At 43.1% G+C, this 19,320-nt stretch overlaps 13 non-coding genes across 13 annotated transcripts; all 13 read right to left on the reverse strand.

The window, feature by feature from the left end:
- Positions 1-1,033: 1,033 nt before the first annotated feature.
- Positions 1,034-1,224, reverse strand: LOC144937401 (U2 spliceosomal RNA). The gene has a single exon (XR_013637702.1). It is a non-coding gene; the product is annotated as a U2 spliceosomal RNA (small nuclear RNA).
- A 1,057-nt stretch (positions 1,225-2,281) lies between these two features.
- Positions 2,282-2,472, reverse strand: LOC144937307 (U2 spliceosomal RNA). Its single transcript, XR_013637614.1, has one exon. It is a non-coding gene; the product is annotated as a U2 spliceosomal RNA (small nuclear RNA).
- A 1,057-nt stretch (positions 2,473-3,529) lies between these two features.
- On the reverse strand, positions 3,530-3,720 carry LOC144937450 (U2 spliceosomal RNA). Its single transcript, XR_013637742.1, has one exon. It is a non-coding gene; the product is annotated as a U2 spliceosomal RNA (small nuclear RNA).
- A 1,032-nt stretch (positions 3,721-4,752) lies between these two features.
- LOC144937325 (U2 spliceosomal RNA) lies at positions 4,753-4,943 on the reverse strand. Its single transcript, XR_013637631.1, has one exon. It is a non-coding gene; the product is annotated as a U2 spliceosomal RNA (small nuclear RNA).
- A 1,057-nt stretch (positions 4,944-6,000) lies between these two features.
- Positions 6,001-6,191, reverse strand: LOC144937374 (U2 spliceosomal RNA). Its single transcript, XR_013637676.1, has one exon. It is a non-coding gene; the product is annotated as a U2 spliceosomal RNA (small nuclear RNA).
- A 1,033-nt stretch (positions 6,192-7,224) lies between these two features.
- LOC144937305 (U2 spliceosomal RNA) lies at positions 7,225-7,415 on the reverse strand. The gene has a single exon (XR_013637612.1). It is a non-coding gene; the product is annotated as a U2 spliceosomal RNA (small nuclear RNA).
- A 1,058-nt stretch (positions 7,416-8,473) lies between these two features.
- On the reverse strand, positions 8,474-8,664 carry LOC144937308 (U2 spliceosomal RNA). The gene has a single exon (XR_013637615.1). It is a non-coding gene; the product is annotated as a U2 spliceosomal RNA (small nuclear RNA).
- A 1,057-nt stretch (positions 8,665-9,721) lies between these two features.
- Positions 9,722-9,912, reverse strand: LOC144937451 (U2 spliceosomal RNA). Its single transcript, XR_013637743.1, has one exon. It is a non-coding gene; the product is annotated as a U2 spliceosomal RNA (small nuclear RNA).
- A 1,032-nt stretch (positions 9,913-10,944) lies between these two features.
- Positions 10,945-11,135, reverse strand: LOC144937326 (U2 spliceosomal RNA). Its single transcript, XR_013637632.1, has one exon. It is a non-coding gene; the product is annotated as a U2 spliceosomal RNA (small nuclear RNA).
- Positions 11,136-12,192: 1,057 nt separating this feature from the next.
- Positions 12,193-12,383, reverse strand: LOC144937375 (U2 spliceosomal RNA). The gene has a single exon (XR_013637677.1). It is a non-coding gene; the product is annotated as a U2 spliceosomal RNA (small nuclear RNA).
- A 1,032-nt stretch (positions 12,384-13,415) lies between these two features.
- LOC144937306 (U2 spliceosomal RNA) lies at positions 13,416-13,606 on the reverse strand. The gene has a single exon (XR_013637613.1). It is a non-coding gene; the product is annotated as a U2 spliceosomal RNA (small nuclear RNA).
- A 1,058-nt stretch (positions 13,607-14,664) lies between these two features.
- LOC144937452 (U2 spliceosomal RNA) lies at positions 14,665-14,855 on the reverse strand. Its single transcript, XR_013637744.1, has one exon. It is a non-coding gene; the product is annotated as a U2 spliceosomal RNA (small nuclear RNA).
- A 1,055-nt stretch (positions 14,856-15,910) lies between these two features.
- LOC144937453 (U2 spliceosomal RNA) lies at positions 15,911-16,101 on the reverse strand. Its single transcript, XR_013637745.1, has one exon. It is a non-coding gene; the product is annotated as a U2 spliceosomal RNA (small nuclear RNA).
- Positions 16,102-19,320: the final 3,219 nt, after the last annotated feature.

Consider the following 19,320-nt stretch of genomic DNA (forward strand, 5'->3'; position numbering starts at 1 on the left):
ATTACATACGCCAAAACTCTCTCTACACCATGGGGCCTCCACCCGTTACTACGCACAATAAATACTGACTTAAAGCTTTCGTGACTGCAGGAATTCATATTCTTTGGGCCTTTCGGTAAAGTCATGTAGATAGGTTCAAAGAAAATATCAAAAAATAAGAAAAAAATACTTTGTTATTTTTAACACCATGGCACATGCGGAATGGTCGTGGTAACTTATTGTGCGAATATTATTTGGGTCTTTCGGTAAAGTCACATAGATAGGTTCAAAGAAAATAACAAAAATTACAAAAAAATACTTTACGTGACTTTACCAAAGAATATGCGCAGAAGTTATCACGACCATTCCGCATGTGCCATGGCGTTAAGAGATACGGAATATTAAACAAGCATCAGTCACGCACACGGCCATTCATATTTGAAACCGGGACAAAATCTCAATTTCTGCAAAAGGCATTGGCACACCCAGAAAAAATTAAACCGAGTTTGTTTCTGCCAACAAACGAGGAAGTTCTTAGGTGCAATTGTAATTGATTAAGAGAATTAGAATCTGAAAATGCTAATATAATAATACAAATTGTACGACCAATACATATGAATGAAAAAAAACTATCGAAAAAATATCGTTCGTTAATAAACACTGTCCCTAAAGGAAGGTATAGTAAAATTTCAGCCTAAGGCCTTTCTACATAGCACATGAAGCAAGATAGACTAAGATAGGTAAATTACGGAATTATGGGCAATACTGCGTTATGAAGACGTAACAAACAGAGCAGTACAGGATGAAACAAACTGTTTGTATATAAGTGCATGTGCATATGACATATTACTTCTTGACCCACACCGACTGGATAGCTGTGAAAATAGTTTGATAGATTTTTGAAATTTGACAGCTATCCAGGGCACAAATGAGAAGATGGAGGGGACGGGTAACAAAGCAGGAGAGAACGCACCCAATTACGGACAAACAGCGGAAATGGGGTTTGCAAACCCAACATAGTCTACTTTTGTTTGATGATATTCCTCCCCCAGCAGCGAGGTGCACCATTCCCGGAGAAACTGCAATACCGGGTTGATGCGCGGAGTGGACGGAGCAAGCCCCTATTCCATCTCCCTGTCCCAAAAATCAATTTAATATAAGGTACCACAATGTGGTACGTATCAGATATTAAACTGATAAGAACAGATACTACACTTGATCTTAGCCAAAAGTCCGAGAAGCGATAACACACACTTGCCAGTGGTGGAGATTACATACGCCAAAACTCTCTCTACACCATGGGGCCTCCACCCGTTACTTCGCACAATAAATACCGACTTATAGCTTTCGTGGCTGCAGGAATTCATATTCTTTGGGCATTTCGGTAAAGTCATGTAGATAGGTTCAAAGAAAATATCAAAAAATAAGAAAAAACTACTTTGTTATTTTTAACACCATGGCACATGCGGAATGGTCGTGGTAACTTATTGTGCGAATATTATTTGGGTCTTTCGGTAAAGTCACATAGATAGGTTCAAAGAAAATAACAAAAATTGCAAAAAAATACTTTACGTGACTTTACCAAAGAATATGCGCAGAAGTTATCACGACCATTCCGCATGTGCCATGGTGTTAAGAGATACGGAATATTAAACAAGCATCAGTCACGCACACGGCCATTCATGTTTGAAACCGGGACAAAATCTCAATTTCTGCAAAAGGCTTTGGCACACCCAGAAATAATTAAACCGAGTTTGTTTCTGCCTACAAACGAGGAAGTTCTTAGGTGCAAGTGTAATTGATTCAGAGAATTATAATCTGAAAATGCTAATATAATAATACAAATTGTACGACCAATACATATGAATGAAAAAAAACTATCGAAAAAATATCGTTCGTTAATAAACACTGTCCCTAAAGGAAGGTATAGTAAAATTTCAGCCTAAGGCATTTCTACCTAGCACATGAAGCAAGATAGACTAAGATAGGTAAATTACGGAATTATGGGCAATACTGCGTTATGAAGACGTAACAAACAGAGCAGTACAGGATAAAACAAACGGTTTGTAAATAAGTGCATTTGCATATGACATATTACTTCTTGACCCACACCGACTGGATACCTGTGAAAAGAGTTTGATAGATTTTTGAAATTTGACAGCAATCCAGGGCACAAATGAGAAGATGGACAGGACTGGTAACAAAACAGGAGAGAACGCACCCAATTACGGACAAACAGCGGAAATGGGGTTTGCAAACCCAACATAGTCTACTTTTGTTTGATGATATCCCTCCCCCAGCAGGGAGGTGCACCATTCCCGGAGAAACTGCAATACCGGGTTGATGCGCGGAGTGGACGGAGCAAGCCCCTATTCCATCTCCCTGTCCCAAAAATCAATTTATTATAAGGTACCACAATGTGGTACGTATCAGATATTAAACTGATAAGAACAGATACTACACTTGATCTTAGCCAAAAGGCCGAGAAGCGATAACACACATTTGCCAGTGGTGGAGATTACATACGCCAAGACTCTCTCTACACCATGGGGCCTCCACCCGTTACTACGCACAATAAATACTGACTTAAAGCTTTCGTGACTGCAGGAATTCATATTCTTTGGGCCTTTCGGTAAAGTCATGTAGACAGGTTCAAAGAAAATATCAAAAAATTACAAAAAACTACTTTGTTATTTTTAACACCATGGCACATGCGGAATGGTCGTGGTAACTTATTGTGCGAATATTATTTGGGTCTTTCGGTAAAGTCACATAGATAGGTTCAAAGAAAATAACAAAAATTACAAAAAAATACTTTACGTGACTTTACCAAAGAATATGCGCAGAAGTTATCACGACCATTCCGCATGTGCCATGGCGTTAAGAGATACGGAATATTAAACAAGCATCAGTCACGCACACGGCCATTCATATTTGAAACCGGGACAAAATCTCAATTTCTGCAAAAGGCTTTGGCACACCCAGAAATAATTAAACCGAGTTTGTTTCTGCCAACAAACGAGGAAGTTCTTAGGTGCAATTGTAATTGATTCAGAGAATCAGAATCTGAAAATGCTAATTTAATAATACAAATTGTACGACCAATACATATGAATGAAAAAAAACTATCGAAAAAATATCGTTCGTTAATAAACACTGTCCCTAAAGGAAGGTATAGTAAAATTTCAGCCTAAGTCCTTTCTACATAGCACATGAAGCAAGATAGACTAAGATAGGTAAATTACGGAATTATGGGCAATACTGCGTTATGAAGACGTAACAAACAGAGCAGTACAAGATAAAACAAACTGTTTGTATATAAGTGCATGTGCATATGACATATTACTTCTTGACCCACACCGACTGAATACCTGTGAAAAGAGTTTGATAGATTTTTGAAATTTGACAGCTATACAGGGCACAAATGAGAAGATGGAGGGGACTGGTAACAAAGCAGGAGAGAACGCACCCAATTACGGACAAACAGCGCAAATGGGGTTTGCAAAGCCAACATAGTCTACTTTTGTTTGATGATATCCCTCCCCCAGCAGGGAGGTGCACCATTCCCGGAGAAACTGCAATACCGGGTTGATGCGCGGAGTGGACGGAGCAAGCCCCTATTCCATCTCCCTGTCCCAAAAATCAATTTAATATAAGGTACCACAATGTGGTACGTATCAGATATTAAACTGATAAGAACAGATACTACACTTGATCTTAGCCAAAAGGCCGAGAAGCGATAACACACACTTGCCAGTGGTGGAGATTACATACGCCAAGACTCTCTCTACACCATGGGGCCTCCACCCGTTACTACGCACAATAAATACTGACTTAAAGCTTTCGTGACTGCAGGAATTCATATTCTTTGGGCCTTTCGGTAAAGTCATGTAGATAGGTTCAAAGAAATATAAAAAAACTAACAAAAAACTACTTTGTTATTTTTAACACCATGGCACATGCGGAATGGTCGTGGTAACTTATTGTGCGAATATTATTTGGGTCTTTCGGTAAAGTCACATAGATAGCTTCAAAGAAAATAACAAAAATTACAAAAAAATACTTTACGTGACTTTACCAAAGAATATGCGCAGAAGTTATCACGACCATTCCGCATGTGCCATGGCGTTAAGAGATACGGAATATTAAACAAGCATCAGTCACGCACACGGCCATTCATATTTGAAACCGGGAAAAAATCTCAATTTCTGCAAAAGGCTTTGGCACACCCAGAAATAATTAAACCGAGTTTGTTTCTGCCAACAAACGAGGAAGTTCTTAGGTGCAATTGTAATTGATTCAGAGAATTAGAATCTGAAAATGCTAATATAATAATACAAATTGTACGACCAATACATATGAATGAAAAAAAACTATCGAAAAAATATCGTTCGTTAATAAACACATTTCAGCCTAAGGCCTTTCTACATAGCACATGAAGCAAGATAGACTAAGATAGGTAAATTACAGAATTATGGGCAATACTGCGATTTGAAGACGTAACAAACAGAGCAGTACAGGATAAAACAAACTGTGTGTATATAAGTGCATGCGCATATGACATATTACTTCTTGACCCACACCGACTGGATACCTGTGAAAAGAGTTTGATAGATTTTTGAAATTTGACAGCTATCCAGGGCACAAATGAGAAGATGGAGGGGACTGGTAACAAAGCAGGAGAGAACGCACCCAATTACGGACAAACAGCGCAAATGGGGTTTGCAAACCCAACATAGTCTACTTTTGTTTGATGATATCCCTCCCCCAGCAGGGAGGTGCACCATTCCCGGAGAAACTGCAATACCGTGTTGATGCGCGGAGTGGACGGAGCAAGCCCCTATTCCATCTCCCTGTCCCAAAAATCAATTTAATATAAGGTACCACAATGTGGTACGTATCAGATATTAAACTGATAAGAACAGATACTACACTTGATCTTAGCCAAAAGGCCGAGAAGCGATAACACACACTTGCCAGTGGTGGAGATTACATACGCCAAGACTCTCTCTACACCATGGGGCCTCCACCCGTTACTACGCACAATAAATACTGACTTAAAGCTTTCGTGACTGCAGGAAGTAATATTCTTTGGGCCTTTCGGTAAAGTCATGTAGATAGGTTCAAAGAAAATATCAAAAAATTACAAAAAACTACTTTGTTATTTTTAACACCATGGCACATGCGGAATGGTCGTGGTAACTTATTGTGCGAATATTATTTGGGTCTTTCGGTAAAGTCACATAGATAGGTTCAAAGAAAATAACAAAAATTACAAAAAAATACTTTACGTGACTTTACCAAAGAATATGCGCAGAAGTTATCACGACCATTCCGCATGTGCCATGGCGTTAAGAGATACGGAATATTAAACAAGCATCAGTCACGCACACGGCCATTCATATTTGAAACCGGGACAAAATCTCAATTTCTGCAAAAGGCTTTGGCACACCCAGAAATAATTTAACCGAGTTTGTTTCTGCCAACAAACGAGGAAGTTCTTAGGTGCAATTGTAATTGATTCAGAGAATTAGAATCTGAAAATGCTAATTTAATAATACAAATTGTACGACCAATACATATGAATGAAAAAAAACTATCGAAAAAATATCGTTCGTTAATAAACACTGTCCCTAAAGGAAGGAATAGTACAATTTCAGCCTAAGTCCTTTCTACATAGCACATGAAGCAAGATAGACTAAGATAGGTAAATTACGGAATTATGGGCAATACTGCGTTATGAAGACGTAACAAACAGAGCAGTACAGGATGAAACAAACTGTTTGTATATAAGTGCATGTGCATATGACATATTACTTCTTGACCCCACACGACTGGATAGCTGTGAAAATAGTTTGATAGATTTTTGAAATTTGACAGCTATCCAGGGCACAAATGAGAAGATGGAGGGGACTGGTAACAAAACAGGAGAGAACGCACCCAATTACGGACAAACAGCGGAAATGGGGTTTGCAAACCCAACATAGTCTACTTTTGTTTGATGATATTCCTCCCCCAGCAGAGAGGTGCACCATTCCAGGAGAAACTGCAATACCGGGTTGATGCGCGGAGTGGACGGAGCAAGCCCCTATTCCATCTCCCTGTCCCAAAAATCTATTTAATATAAGGTACCACAATGTGGCACGTATCAGATATTAAACTGATAAGAACAGATACTACACTTGATCTTAGCCAAAAGGCCGAGAAGCGATAACACACACTTGCCAGTGGTGGAGATTACATACACCAAAACTCTCTCTACACCATGGGGCCTCCACCCGTTACTACGCACAATAAATACTGACTTAAAGCTTTCGTGACTGCAGGAATTCATATTCTTTGGGCCTTTCGGTAAAGTCATGTAGATAGGTTCAAAGAAATATAAAAAAAAACTAACAAAAAACTACTTTGTTATTTTTAACACCATGGCACATGCGGAATGGTCGTGGTAACTTATTGTGCGAATATTATTTGGGTCTTTCGGTAAAGTCACATAGATAGCTTCAAAGAAAATAACAAAAATTACAAAAAAATACTTTACGTGACTTTACCAAAGAATATGCGCAGAAGTTATCACGACCATTCCGCATGTGCCATGGCGTTAAGAGATACGGAATATTAAACAAGCATCAGTCACGCACACGGCCATTCATATTTGAAACCGGGAAAAAATCTCAATTTCTGCAAAAGGCTTTGGCACACCCAGAAATAATTAAACCGAGTTTGTTTCTGCCAACAAACGAGGAAGTTCTTAGGTGCAATTGTAATTGATTCAGAGAATTAGAATCTGAAAATGCTAATATAATAATACAAATTGTACGACCAATACATATGAATGAAAAAAAACTATCGAAAAAATATCGTTCGTTAATAAACACATTTCAGCCTAAGGCCTTTCTACATAGCACATGAAGCAAGATAGACTAAGATAGGTAAATTACAGAATTATGGGCAATACTGCGTTATGAAGACGTAACAAACAGAGCAGTACAGGATAAAACAAACTGTGTGTATATAAGTGCATGCGCATATGACATATTACTTCTTGACCCACACCGACTGGATACCTGTGAAAATAGTTTGATAGATTATTAAATTTGACAGCTATCCAGGGCACAAATGAGAAGATGGAGGGGACGGGTAACAAAGCAGGAGAGAACGCACCCAATTACGGACAAACAGCGCAAATGGGGTTTGCAAACCCAACATAGTCTACTTTTGTTTGATGATATCCCTCCCCCAGCAGGGAGGTGCACCATTCCCGGAGAAACTGCAATACCGGGTTGATGCGCGGAGTGGACGGAGCAAGCCCCTATTCCATCTCCCTGTCCCAAAAATCAATTTAATATAAGGTACCACAAGGTGGTACGTATCAGATATTAAACTGATAAGAACAGATACTACACTTGATCTTAGCCAAAAGGCCGAGAAGCGATAACACACACTTGCCAGTGGTGGAGATTACATACGCCAAGACTCTCTCTACACCATGGGGCCTTCACCCGTTACTTCGCACAATAAATACCGACTTAAAGCTTTCGTGACTGCAGGAAGTAATATTCTTTGGGCCTTTCGGTAAAGTCATGTAGATAGGTTCAAAGAAAATTTTCAAAAAATTACAAAAAAACGACTTTGTTACTTTAACACCATGGCACATGCGGAATGGTCGTGGTAACTTATTGTGCGAATATTATTTGGGTCTTTCGGTAAAGTCACATAGATAGGTTCAAAGAAAATAACAAAAATTGCAAAAAAATACTTTACGTGACTTTACCAAAGAATATGCGCAGAAGTTATCACGACCATTCCGCATGTGCCATGGTGTTAAGAGATACGGAATATTAAACAAGCATCAGTCACGCACACGGCCATTCATGTTTGAAACCGGGACAGAATCTCAATTTCTGCAAAAGGCTTTGGCACACCCAGAAATAATTAAACCGAGTTTGTTTCTGCCAACAAACGAGGAAGTTATTAGGTGCAAGTGTAATTGATTCAGAGAGTTAGAATCTGAAAATGCTAATTTAATAATACAAATTGTACGACCAATACATATGAATGAAAAAAAACTATCGAAAAAATATCGTTCGTTAATAAACACTGTCCCTAAAGGAAGGTATAGTAAAATTTCAGCCTAAGGCCTTTCTACATAGCACATGAAGCAAGATAGACTAAGATAGGTAAATTACGGAATTATGGGCAATACTGCGTTATGAAGACGTAACAAACAGAGCAGTACAGGATAAAACAAACTGTTTGTATATAAGTGCATTTGCATATGACATATTACTTCTTGACCCACACCGACTGGATACCTGTGAAAAGAGTTTGATAGATTTTTGAAATTTGACAGCAATCCAGGGCACAAATGAGAAGATGGACAGGACTGGTAACAAAACAGGAGAGAACGCACCCAATTACGGACAAACAGCGGAAATGGGGTTTGCAAACCCAACATAGTCTACTTTTGTTTGATGATATCCCTCCCCCAGCAGGGAGGTGCACCATTCCCGGAGAAACTGCAATACCGGGTTGATGCGCGGAGTGGACGGAGCAAGCCCCTATTCCATCTCCCTGTCCCAAAAATCAATTTATTATAAGGTACCACAATGTGGTACGTATCAGATATTAAACTGATAAGAACAGATACTACACTTGATCTTAGCCAAAAGGCCGAGAAGCGATAACACACATTTGCCAGTGGTGGAGATTACATACGCCAAGACTCTCTCTACACCATGGGGCCTCCACCCGTTACTACGCACAATAAATACTGACTTAAAGCTTTCGTGACTGCAGGAATTCATATTCTTTGGGCCTTTCGGTAAAGTCATGTAGACAGGTTCAAAGAAAATATCAAAAAATTACAAAAAACTACTTTGTTATTTTTAACACCATGGCACATGCGGAATGGTCGTGGTAACTTATTGTGCGAATATTATTTGGGTCTTTCGGTAAAGTCACATAGATAGGTTCAAAGAAAATAACAAAAATTACAAAAAAATACTTTACGTGACTTTACCAAAGAATATGCGCAGAAGTTATCACGACCATTCCGCATGTGCCATGGCGTTAAGAGATACGGAATATTAAACAAGCATCAGTCACGCACACGGCCATTCATATTTGAAACCGGGACAAAATCTCAATTTCTGCAAAAGGCTTTGGCACACCCAGAAATAATTAAACCGAGTTTGTTTCTGCCAACAAACGAGGAAGTTCTTAGGTGCAATTGTAATTGATTCAGAGAATCAGAATCTGAAAATGCTAATTTAATAATACAAATTGTACGACCAATACATATGAATGAAAAAAAACTATCGAAAAAATATCGTTCGTTAATAAACACTGTCCCTAAAGGAAGGTATAGTAAAATTTCAGCCTAAGTCCTTTCTACATAGCACATGAAGCAAGATAGACTAAGATAGGTAAATTACGGAATTATGGGCAATACTGCGTTATGAAGACGTAACAAACAGAGCAGTACAAGATAAAACAAACTGTTTGTATATAAGTGCATGTGCATATGACATATTACTTCTTGACCCACACCGACTGAATACCTGTGAAAAGAGTTTGATAGATTTTTGAAATTTGACAGCTATACAGGGCACAAATGAGAAGATGGAGGGGACTGGTAACAAAGCAGGAGAGAACGCACCCAATTACGGACAAACAGCGCAAATGGGGTTTGCAAAGCCAACATAGTCTACTTTTGTTTGATGATATCCCTCCCCCAGCAGGGAGGTGCACCATTCCCGGAGAAACTGCAATACCGGGTTGATGCGCGGAGTGGACGGAGCAAGCCCCTATTCCATCTCCCTGTCCCAAAAATCAATTTAATATAAGGTACCACAATGTGGTACGTATCAGATATTAAACTGATAAGAACAGATACTACACTTGATCTTAGCCAAAAGGCCGAGAAGCGATAACACACACTTGCCAGTGGTGGAGATTACATACGCCAAGACTCTCTCTACACCATGGGGCCTCCACCCGTTACTACGCACAATAAATACTGACTTAAAGCTTTCGTGACTGCAGGAATTCATATTCTTTGGGCCTTTCGGTAAAGTCATGTAGATAGGTTCAAAGAAATATCAAAAAACTAACAAAAAACTACTTTGTTATTTTTAACACCATGGCACATGCGGAATGGTCGTGGTAACTTATTGTGCGAATATTATTTGGGTCTTTCGGTAAAGTCACATAGATAGCTTCAAAGAAAATAACAAAAATTACAAAAAAATACTTTACGTGACTTTACCAAAGAATATGCGCAGAAGTTATCACGACCATTCCGCATGTGCCATGGCGTTAAGAGATACGGAATATTAAACAAGCATCAGTCACGCACACGGCCATTCATATTTGAAACCGGGAAAAAATCTCAATTTCTGCAAAAGGCTTTGGCACACCCAGAAATAATTAAACCGAGTTTGTTTCTGCCAACAAACGAGGAAGTTCTTAGGTGCAATTGTAATTGATTCAGAGAATTAGAATCTGAAAATGCTAATATAATAATACAAATTGTACGACCAATACATATGAATGAAAAAAAACTATCGAAAAAATATCGTTCGTTAATAAACACATTTCAGCCTAAGGCCTTTCTACATAGCACATGAAGCAAGATAGACTAAGATAGGTAAATTACAGAATTATGGGCAATACTGCGATTTGAAGACGTAACAAACAGAGCAGTACAGGATAAAACAAACTGTGTGTATATAAGTGCATGCGCATATGACATATTACTTCTTGACCCACACCGACTGGATACCTGTGAAAAGAGTTTGATAGATTTTTGAAATTTGACAGCTATCCAGGGCACAAATGAGAAGATGGAGGGGACTGGTAACAAAGCAGGAGAGAACGCACCCAATTACGGACAAACAGCGCAAATGGGGTTTGCAAACCCAACATAGTCTACTTTTGTTTGATGATATCCCTCCCCCAGCAGGGAGGTGCACCATTCCCGGAGAAACTGCAATACCGTGTTGATGCGCGGAGTGGACGGAGCAAGCCCCTATTCCATCTCCCTGTCCCAAAAATCAATTTAATATAAGGTACCACAATGTGGTACGTATCAGATATTAAACTGATAAGAACAGATACTACACTTGATCTTAGCCAAAAGGCCGAGAAGCGATAACACACACTTGCCAGTGGTGGAGATTACATACGCCAAGACTCTCTCTACACCATGGGGCCTCCACCCGTTACTACGCACAATAAATACTGACTTAAAGCTTTCGTGACTGCAGGAAGTAATATTCTTTGGGCCTTTCGGTAAAGTCATGTAGATAGGTTCAAAGAAAATATCAAAAAATTACAAAAAACTACTTTGTTATTTTTAACACCATGGCACATGCGGAATGGTCGTGGTAACTTATTGTGCGAATATTATTTGGGTCTTTCGGTAAAGTCACATAGATAGGTTCAAAGAAAATAACAAAAATTACAAAAAAATACTTTACGTGACTTTACCAAAGAATATGCGCAGAAGTTATCACGACCATTCCGCATGTGCCATGGCGTTAAGAGATACGGAATATTAAACAAGCATCAGTCACGCACACGGCCATTCATATTTGAAACCGGGACAAAATCTCAATTTCTGCAAAAGGCTTTGGCACACCCAGAAATAATTTAACCGAGTTTGTTTCTGCCAACAAACGAGGAAGTTCTTAGGTGCAATTGTAATTGATTCAGAGAATTAGAATCTGAAAATGCTAATTTAATAATACAAATTGTACGACCAATACATATGAATGAAAAAAAACTATCGAAAAAATATCGTTCGTTAATAAACACTGTCCCTAAAGGAAGGAATAGTACAATTTCAGCCTAAGTCCTTTCTACATAGCACATGAAGCAAGATAGACTAAGATAGGTAAATTACGGAATTATGGGCAATACTGCGTTATGAAGACGTAACAAACAGAGCAGTACAGGATGAAACAAACTGTTTGTATATAAGTGCATGTGCATATGACATATTACTTCTTGACCCCACACGACTGGATAGCTGTGAAAATAGTTTGATAGATTTTTGAAATTTGACAGCTATCCAGGGCACAAATGAGAAGATGGAGGGGACTGGTAACAAAACAGGAGAGAACGCACCCAATTACGGACAAACAGCGGAAATGGGGTTTGCAAACCCAACATAGTCTACTTTTGTTTGATGATATTCCTCCCCCAGCAGAGAGGTGCACCATTCCAGGAGAAACTGCAATACCGGGTTGATGCGCGGAGTGGACGGAGCAAGCCCCTATTCCATCTCCCTGTCCCAAAAATCTATTTAATATAAGGTACCACAATGTGGCACGTATCAGATATTAAACTGATAAGAACAGATACTACACTTGATCTTAGCCAAAAGGCCGAGAAGCGATAACACACACTTGCCAGTGGTGGAGATTACATACACCAAAACTCTCTCTACACCATGGGGCCTCCACCCGTTACTACGCACAATAAATACTGACTTAAAGCTTTCGTGACTGCAGGAATTCATATTCTTTGGGCCTTTCGGTAAAGTCATGTAGATAGGTTCAAAGAAATATAAAAAAAACTAACAAAAAACTACTTTGTTATTTTTAACACCATGGCACATGCGGAATGGTCGTGGTAACTTATTGTGCGAATATTATTTGGGTCTTTCGGTAAAGTCACATAGATAGCTTCAAAGAAAATAACAAAAATTACAAAAAAATACTTTACGTGACTTTACCAAAGAATATGCGCAGAAGTTATCACGACCATTCCGCATGTGCCATGGCGTTAAGAGATACGGAATATTAAACAAGCATCAGTCACGCACACGGCCATTCATATTTGAAACCGGGAAAAAATCTCAATTTCTGCAAAAGGCTTTGGCACACCCAGAAATAATTAAACCGAGTTTGTTTCTGCCAACAAACGAGGAAGTTCTTAGGTGCAATTGTAATTGATTCAGAGAATTAGAATCTGAAAATGCTAATATAATAATACAAATTGTACGACCAATACATATGAATGAAAAAAAACTATCGAAAAAATATCGTTCGTTAATAAACACATTTCAGCCTAAGGCCTTTCTACATAGCACATGAAGCAAGATAGACTAAGATAGGTAAATTACAGAATTATGGGCAATACTGCGTTATGAAGACGTAACAAACAGAGCAGTACAGGATAAAACAAACTGTGTGTATATAAGTGCATGCGCATATGACATATTACTTCTTGACCCACACCGACTGGATACCTGTGAAAATAGTTTGATAGATTATTAAATTTGACAGCTATCCAGGGCACAAATGAGAAGATGGAGGGGACGGGTAACAAAGCAGGAGAGAACGCACCCAATTACGGACAAACAGCGCAAATGGGGTTTGCAAACCCAACATAGTCTACTTTTGTTTGATGATATCCCTCCCCCAGCAGGGAGGTGCACCATTCCCGGAGAAACTGCAATACCGGGTTGATGCGCGGAGTGGACGGAGCAAGCCCCTATTCCATCTCCCTGTCCCAAAAATCAATTTAATATAAGGTACCACAAGGTGGTACGTATCAGATATTAAACTGATAAGAACAGATACTACACTTGATCTTAGCCAAAAGGCCGAGAAGCGATAACACACACTTGCCAGTGGTGGAGATTACATACGCCAAGACTCTCTCTACACCATGGGGCCTTCACCCGTTACTTCGCACAATAAATACCGACTTAAAGCTTTCGTGACTGCAGGAAGTAATATTCTTTGGGCCTTTCGGTAAAGTCATGTAGATAGGTTCAAAGAAAATTTTCAAAAAATTACAAAAAAACGACTTTGTTACTTTAACACCATGGCACATGCGGAATGGTCGTGGTAACTTATTGTGCGAATATTATTTGGGTCTTTCGGTAAAGTCACATAGATAGGTTCAAAGAAAATAACAAAAATTGCAAAAAAATACTTTACGTGACTTTACCAAAGAATATGCGCAGAAGTTATCACGACCATTCCGCATGTGCCATGGTGTTAAGAGATACGGAATATTAAACAAGCATCAGTCACGCACACGGCCATTCATGTTTGAAACCGGGACAGAATCTCAATTTCTGCAAAAGGCTTTGGCACACCCAGAAATAATTAAACCGAGTTTGTTTCTGCCAACAAACGAGGAAGTTATTAGGTGCAAGTGTAATTGATTCAGAGAGTTAGAATCTGAAAATGCTAATTTAATAATACAAATTGTACGACCAATACATATGAATGAAAAAAAACTATCGAAAAAATATCGTTCGTTAATAAACACTGTCCCTAAAGGAAGGTATAGTAAAATTTCAGCCTAAGGCCTTTCTACATAGCACATGAAGCAAGATAGACTAAGATAGGTAAATTACGGAATTATGGGCAATACTGCGTTATGAAGACGTAACAAACAGAGCAGTACAGGATAAAACAAACTGTTTGTATATAAGTGCATTTGCATATGACATATTACTTCTTGACCCACACCGACTGGATACTTGTGAAAAGAGTTTGATAGATTTTTGAAATTTGACAGCTATCCAGGGCACAAATGAGAAGATGGAGGGGACTGGTAACAAAGCAGGAGAGAACGCACCCAATTACGGACAAACAGCGCAAATGGAGTTTGCAAACCCAACATAGTCTACTTTTGTTTGATGATATCCCTCCCCCAGCAGGGAGGTGCACCATTCCCGGAGAAACTGCAATACCGGGTTGATGCGCGGAGTGGACGGAGCAAGCCCCTATTCCATCTCCCTGTCCCAAAAATCAATTTAATATAAGGTACCACAATGTGGTACGTATCAGATATTAAACTGATAAGAACAGATACTACACTTGATCTTAGCCAAAAGGCCGAGAAGCGATAACACACACTTGCCAGTGGTGGAGATTACATACGCCAATACTCTCTCTACACCATGGGGCCTCCACCCGTTATTTCGCACAATAAATACTGACTTAAAGCTTTCGTGACTGCAGGTATTCATATTCTTTGGGCCTTTCGGTAAAGTCATGTAGATAGGTTCAAAGAAATATCAAAAAATAACAAAAAACTACTTTGTTATTTTTAACATCATGGCACATGCGGAATGGTCGTGGTAACTTATTGTGCGAATATTATTTGGGTCTTTCGGTAAAGTCACATAGATAGGATCAAAGAAAATAACAAAAATTACAAAAAAATACTTTACGTGACTTCACCAAAGAATATGCGCAGACGTTATCACGACCATTCCGCATGTGCCATCGTGTTAAGAGATACGTAATATTAAACGAGCATCAGTCACGCACACGGCCATTCATATTTGAAACCAGGACAAAATCTAAATTTCTGCAAAAGGCTTTCGCACACCCAGAAATAATTAAACCGAGTTTGTTTCTGCCAACAAACGAGGAAGTTCTTAGGTGCAAGTGTAATTGATTCAGAGAATTTGAATCTGAAAATGCTAATTTAATAATACAAATTGTACGACCAATACATATGAATGAAAAAAACTATCGAAAAAATATCGTTCGTTAAAAAACACTGTCCCTAAAGGAAGGTATAGAACATTTTCAGCCTAAGGCCTTTCTACATAGCACATGAAGCAAGATAGACTAAGATAGGTAAATTACGGAATTATGGGCAATACTGCGTTATGAAGACGTAACAAACAAAGCAGTACAGGATAAAACAAACTGTTTGTATATAAGTGCATGTGCATATGACATATTACTTCTTGACCCACACCGACTGGATACCTGTGAAAAGAGTTTGATAGATTTTTGAAATTTGACAGCTATCCAGGGCACAAATGAGAAGATGGAGGGGACTGGTAACAAAACAGGAGAGAACGCACCCAATTACGGACAAACAGCGGAAATGGGGTTTGCAAACCCACCATAGTCTATTTTTGTTTGATGATATCCCTCCCCCAGCAGGGAGGTGCACCATTCCCGGAGAAACTGCAATACCGGGTTGATGCGCGGAGTGGACGGAGCAAGCCCCTATTCCATCTCCCTGTCCCAAAAATCAATTTAATATAAGGTACCACAATGTGGTACGTATCAGATATTAAACTGATAAGAACAGATACTACACTTGATCTTAGCCAAAAGGCCGAGAAGCGATAATGTGGGGGTCGCTAGCCCCCGAGATCCCTCCCTCGATAATGTTAACGGCCGTGCAAGCATCATCAATCGCCCCCCCGCTGCTAGGTTCCCCACCCGTGGTGTGGGAGCCGTCGCCCGAGGATTCCCCTCCACCGCGGGTCCGCGTAGCCGGCATGGTTAATTTACGTACGCGCACACCCACACACAGCTCTGCGCGGCACTCACTCAACACGGAGCACTCACGTTGTGATCGCACACCTGTATCATATACGTAGTGAACACACGCGCACCCACACGCGCACCGCTCTGCGCAGCGCTCCCCCGAGGCGAGCCGCAGCACTACAGAACCACTGCGTACACACGCTTCCCCACGCGCTCACACTGCACGACAAGATCACGCGAGACCATGCTTCGCTATTAATGATTTATTACCTGGTAACTTAATGTTGAATCAGTGAGTCGACGAGGCTGGCCTATTCCACTAATCCGGTACCTATTCCCTATTTATCGGCTATTATCCTACCTCACCTCCCCACTCACTGTTTGGCGCCCGTGGAGGTACCTCGATACGTCGCACGGACGTCCGGGTCGCTGGCTGCAGCTGCTGCTGGTCCGATGGCCTGGAGAGAAGCGCGCCCCTTCCCCCTTGCGCCCCCCTATTTATTCTCCCTACCTCAAAGGGGTGCTGCGCTGAACAATGGGCTCGTAAATCCTAATTAATCCCTTTCTCACGCAGGCCCCCATCATCGAGGTTCATGCGGCGGCGTCCATTACAAAGGTGCGCCGTGGGAATTTGTGCACGGCTGCCCGCGTGCCCCCGCTCTCCAGGTTATTCATACTAATAGCCTTATTCTTTAACTCCCCTAATAATGGTGCCTGCGTGCCCGAGCGTAATTACGTCGTCCCTCCGCTGCCTGTGCGGGGGTGCCTGATTATGCGTTCAGATGCGCTGCGTGTTTTCTAACGATGCTCCTCTATCACAATACTTATTCCCTCTGCCTGCCCCGTCGATACTCGCGTGTGTGGGGGGAAATGCGCCTCAACCGCGGTGGCCGAATGCCCCACGCCGCGACCACACCATATTAAGGCTGGCCGCAGCGCCGCAGTGCCACGTAGCACGGGGGAGGTCATCCAATTCCCTGATCGCCGGAAACCGTGAGAGTTATTCCCGATAAGGGTTTCTCGGATAAAAACCGGTCGATCAGGTGACCTTCCCTTCCAGCTCTATGGGGGGGGGGAATGCGTGCGGGTGTGTGCTTATGTGGGGGGGGTGATGGGGGGCAGTGCGGTGGGGGAAGCCGGGCGGCTCCCTGGCTCGGCAGAGCGGCCCCGTCGCTGTGGCACCACATAGCCCCCCGGGGTGCCAGTCCCCGTCCCGGGTTGACTGGAGCACCTCGCCTGGGTTGCCCCCACGAGGTATCGCCGTGGGGTCCGCGGGATTCGCCCGGCCCTTGTGGCTGGCCTCGGGGGTGGCGGCTCCGTCTCCTGGGGCTCCGGCGGTGGTCTCCTCCTCCATTCCAACGGCTCCCCTCGGCCCCTGGCACCTGCGGGCTGGGGAACAAACTCAGAGGCGGTGGGGTTTAGGGGTCGCCGTCCTCGTCGCCCACGGCCCCGCCCGGGGCCCCTCGGAGCCCGGGGCTCTGTGGGGCCCATATACTGCGCGAGGCCCCCGGGCACGGGGGGTGGGGGGACCCCGGGGTTTCGGGGTACTTGGACGGCGGGGCTCCCCCCCTCGGGGGCTGCTCGCCACGGCTTCAGTCGGCGGATGTTGACCACCATCTCCCGGCCCCTCTCTCCTCCCTGAATCAGCACCGTCCATGGTGAGATCTGCCGTCTCACAATCCAGGGTCCTCGCCAGTAGGTGGTCAGCTTCCCCACCTGTCCGGCACCGATGCGGGGAGTGTACAGCCACACCTCGGAGCCCGCAGTGTAGAAGGGGGGCTCCATACGGGGTCGGGCGCCCTGCTCTTGCCGCTGGTGCGCGGCCTCTCCGTGCGGGTAGGCTCGGCCCCTGGCCCCTCGGAGGGTCTCCAGCAAGTGCTCCACGGGGTGGCTCCCTTCCTCCCGTTGCGGCGGAGGGACACCGAACAGCAGATCTGCGGGCAGGCGAGACTCGCAACCAAACATCATTAGGAACGGGGTCTGTCCTGTAGATGTGTGAACGGCGGTGGTGTAGGCGAACAGGGCATAGGGGAGGTGTTCGTCCCAGTCCTGTTGATTCGCGGCCGCCATGCATTTAAGCTTCCCGGCCAGAGTCTGGTTCATCCTCTCTACCATCCCGTTCGCCTGGGGGTGATACGCCGTGGTTCGGTCCTTCTGGATCCCGAACTCTCGGCACAGCGCCTGGAATAGTTCGGCCTCGAATTCACTACCCTGGTCGGTAATGACTCGTTAGGGGATCCCGCACATAAGTACATAGTTTTCCACGAAGGCCCGGGCCACTACGAGGGCTGTTTTATCCGGGATAGCCACCGCCACGGGGTAGCGAGTGAAGTACTCCACCGCTACGAGAATATATCGGTTGCCCCGGTGGGATCGTGGAAAGGGCCCCTGCAGGTCGATTCCGACCAACTGATTCGTCCGACTGACTCGGAACGGCCTCAGGGGTACCTGGTACCTCGCCGGCTTTTGCCCACACTGCTGACAGGCCCGGCAGCCCTGCACCCAGGCGCCCACATCTTGTGCCAATTTAGGCCAGAGATACTGGCGACGCAGAGTCCCCCGGGTGCGCCGTTCCCCGTCATGGCCCCCGAGCGGGTGGTCGTGTACCAGTCGTAGTAGTTGGGGTCGCACATGGGCAGGAACGCAGATGCACCCCGGCTGCCCAGCGTCGGCCAGTTCCCTCACCACCCCGTTTTCTACACACAACCGGGCATACAAACCGCTCCAGGGCCCTGGTAGTGCATCCTTCTTCTCTCGCAGTGCCGTCTCCACCGCCGCCAGGTCCGGATCCCGCTGCTGGGTTTGTCGTAGCTGCTCGTCGTCCAAGCCCGGGAAGGCGCAGCCGACATCCTCTTGGATCCGCCCGGTTGGGGTGGGATGATCCGTCTGTCCCCGGGCTCCTTCTGCAGGGGTTCCTGTGGCGCACACCGCACTCTCTCTCGGGGGGGGGAGTTTAGTTTCCGCGCGCTCCTTGGGTTCTGCTGCCTGGCGGCAGCGTCCCCCCGTGAAGCACGGGCAGGCGTCTCCCTCCCTCGTCTCAGCGCGCACCGCGGGCCGTCTTGACAAGACGTCCGCG

Source organism: Lampetra fluviatilis, chromosome 18, assembly GCF_964198595.1.
Source record: "Lampetra fluviatilis chromosome 18, kcLamFluv1.1, whole genome shotgun sequence".
Taxonomy (NCBI): domain Eukaryota; kingdom Metazoa; phylum Chordata; class Hyperoartia; order Petromyzontiformes; family Petromyzontidae; genus Lampetra; species Lampetra fluviatilis.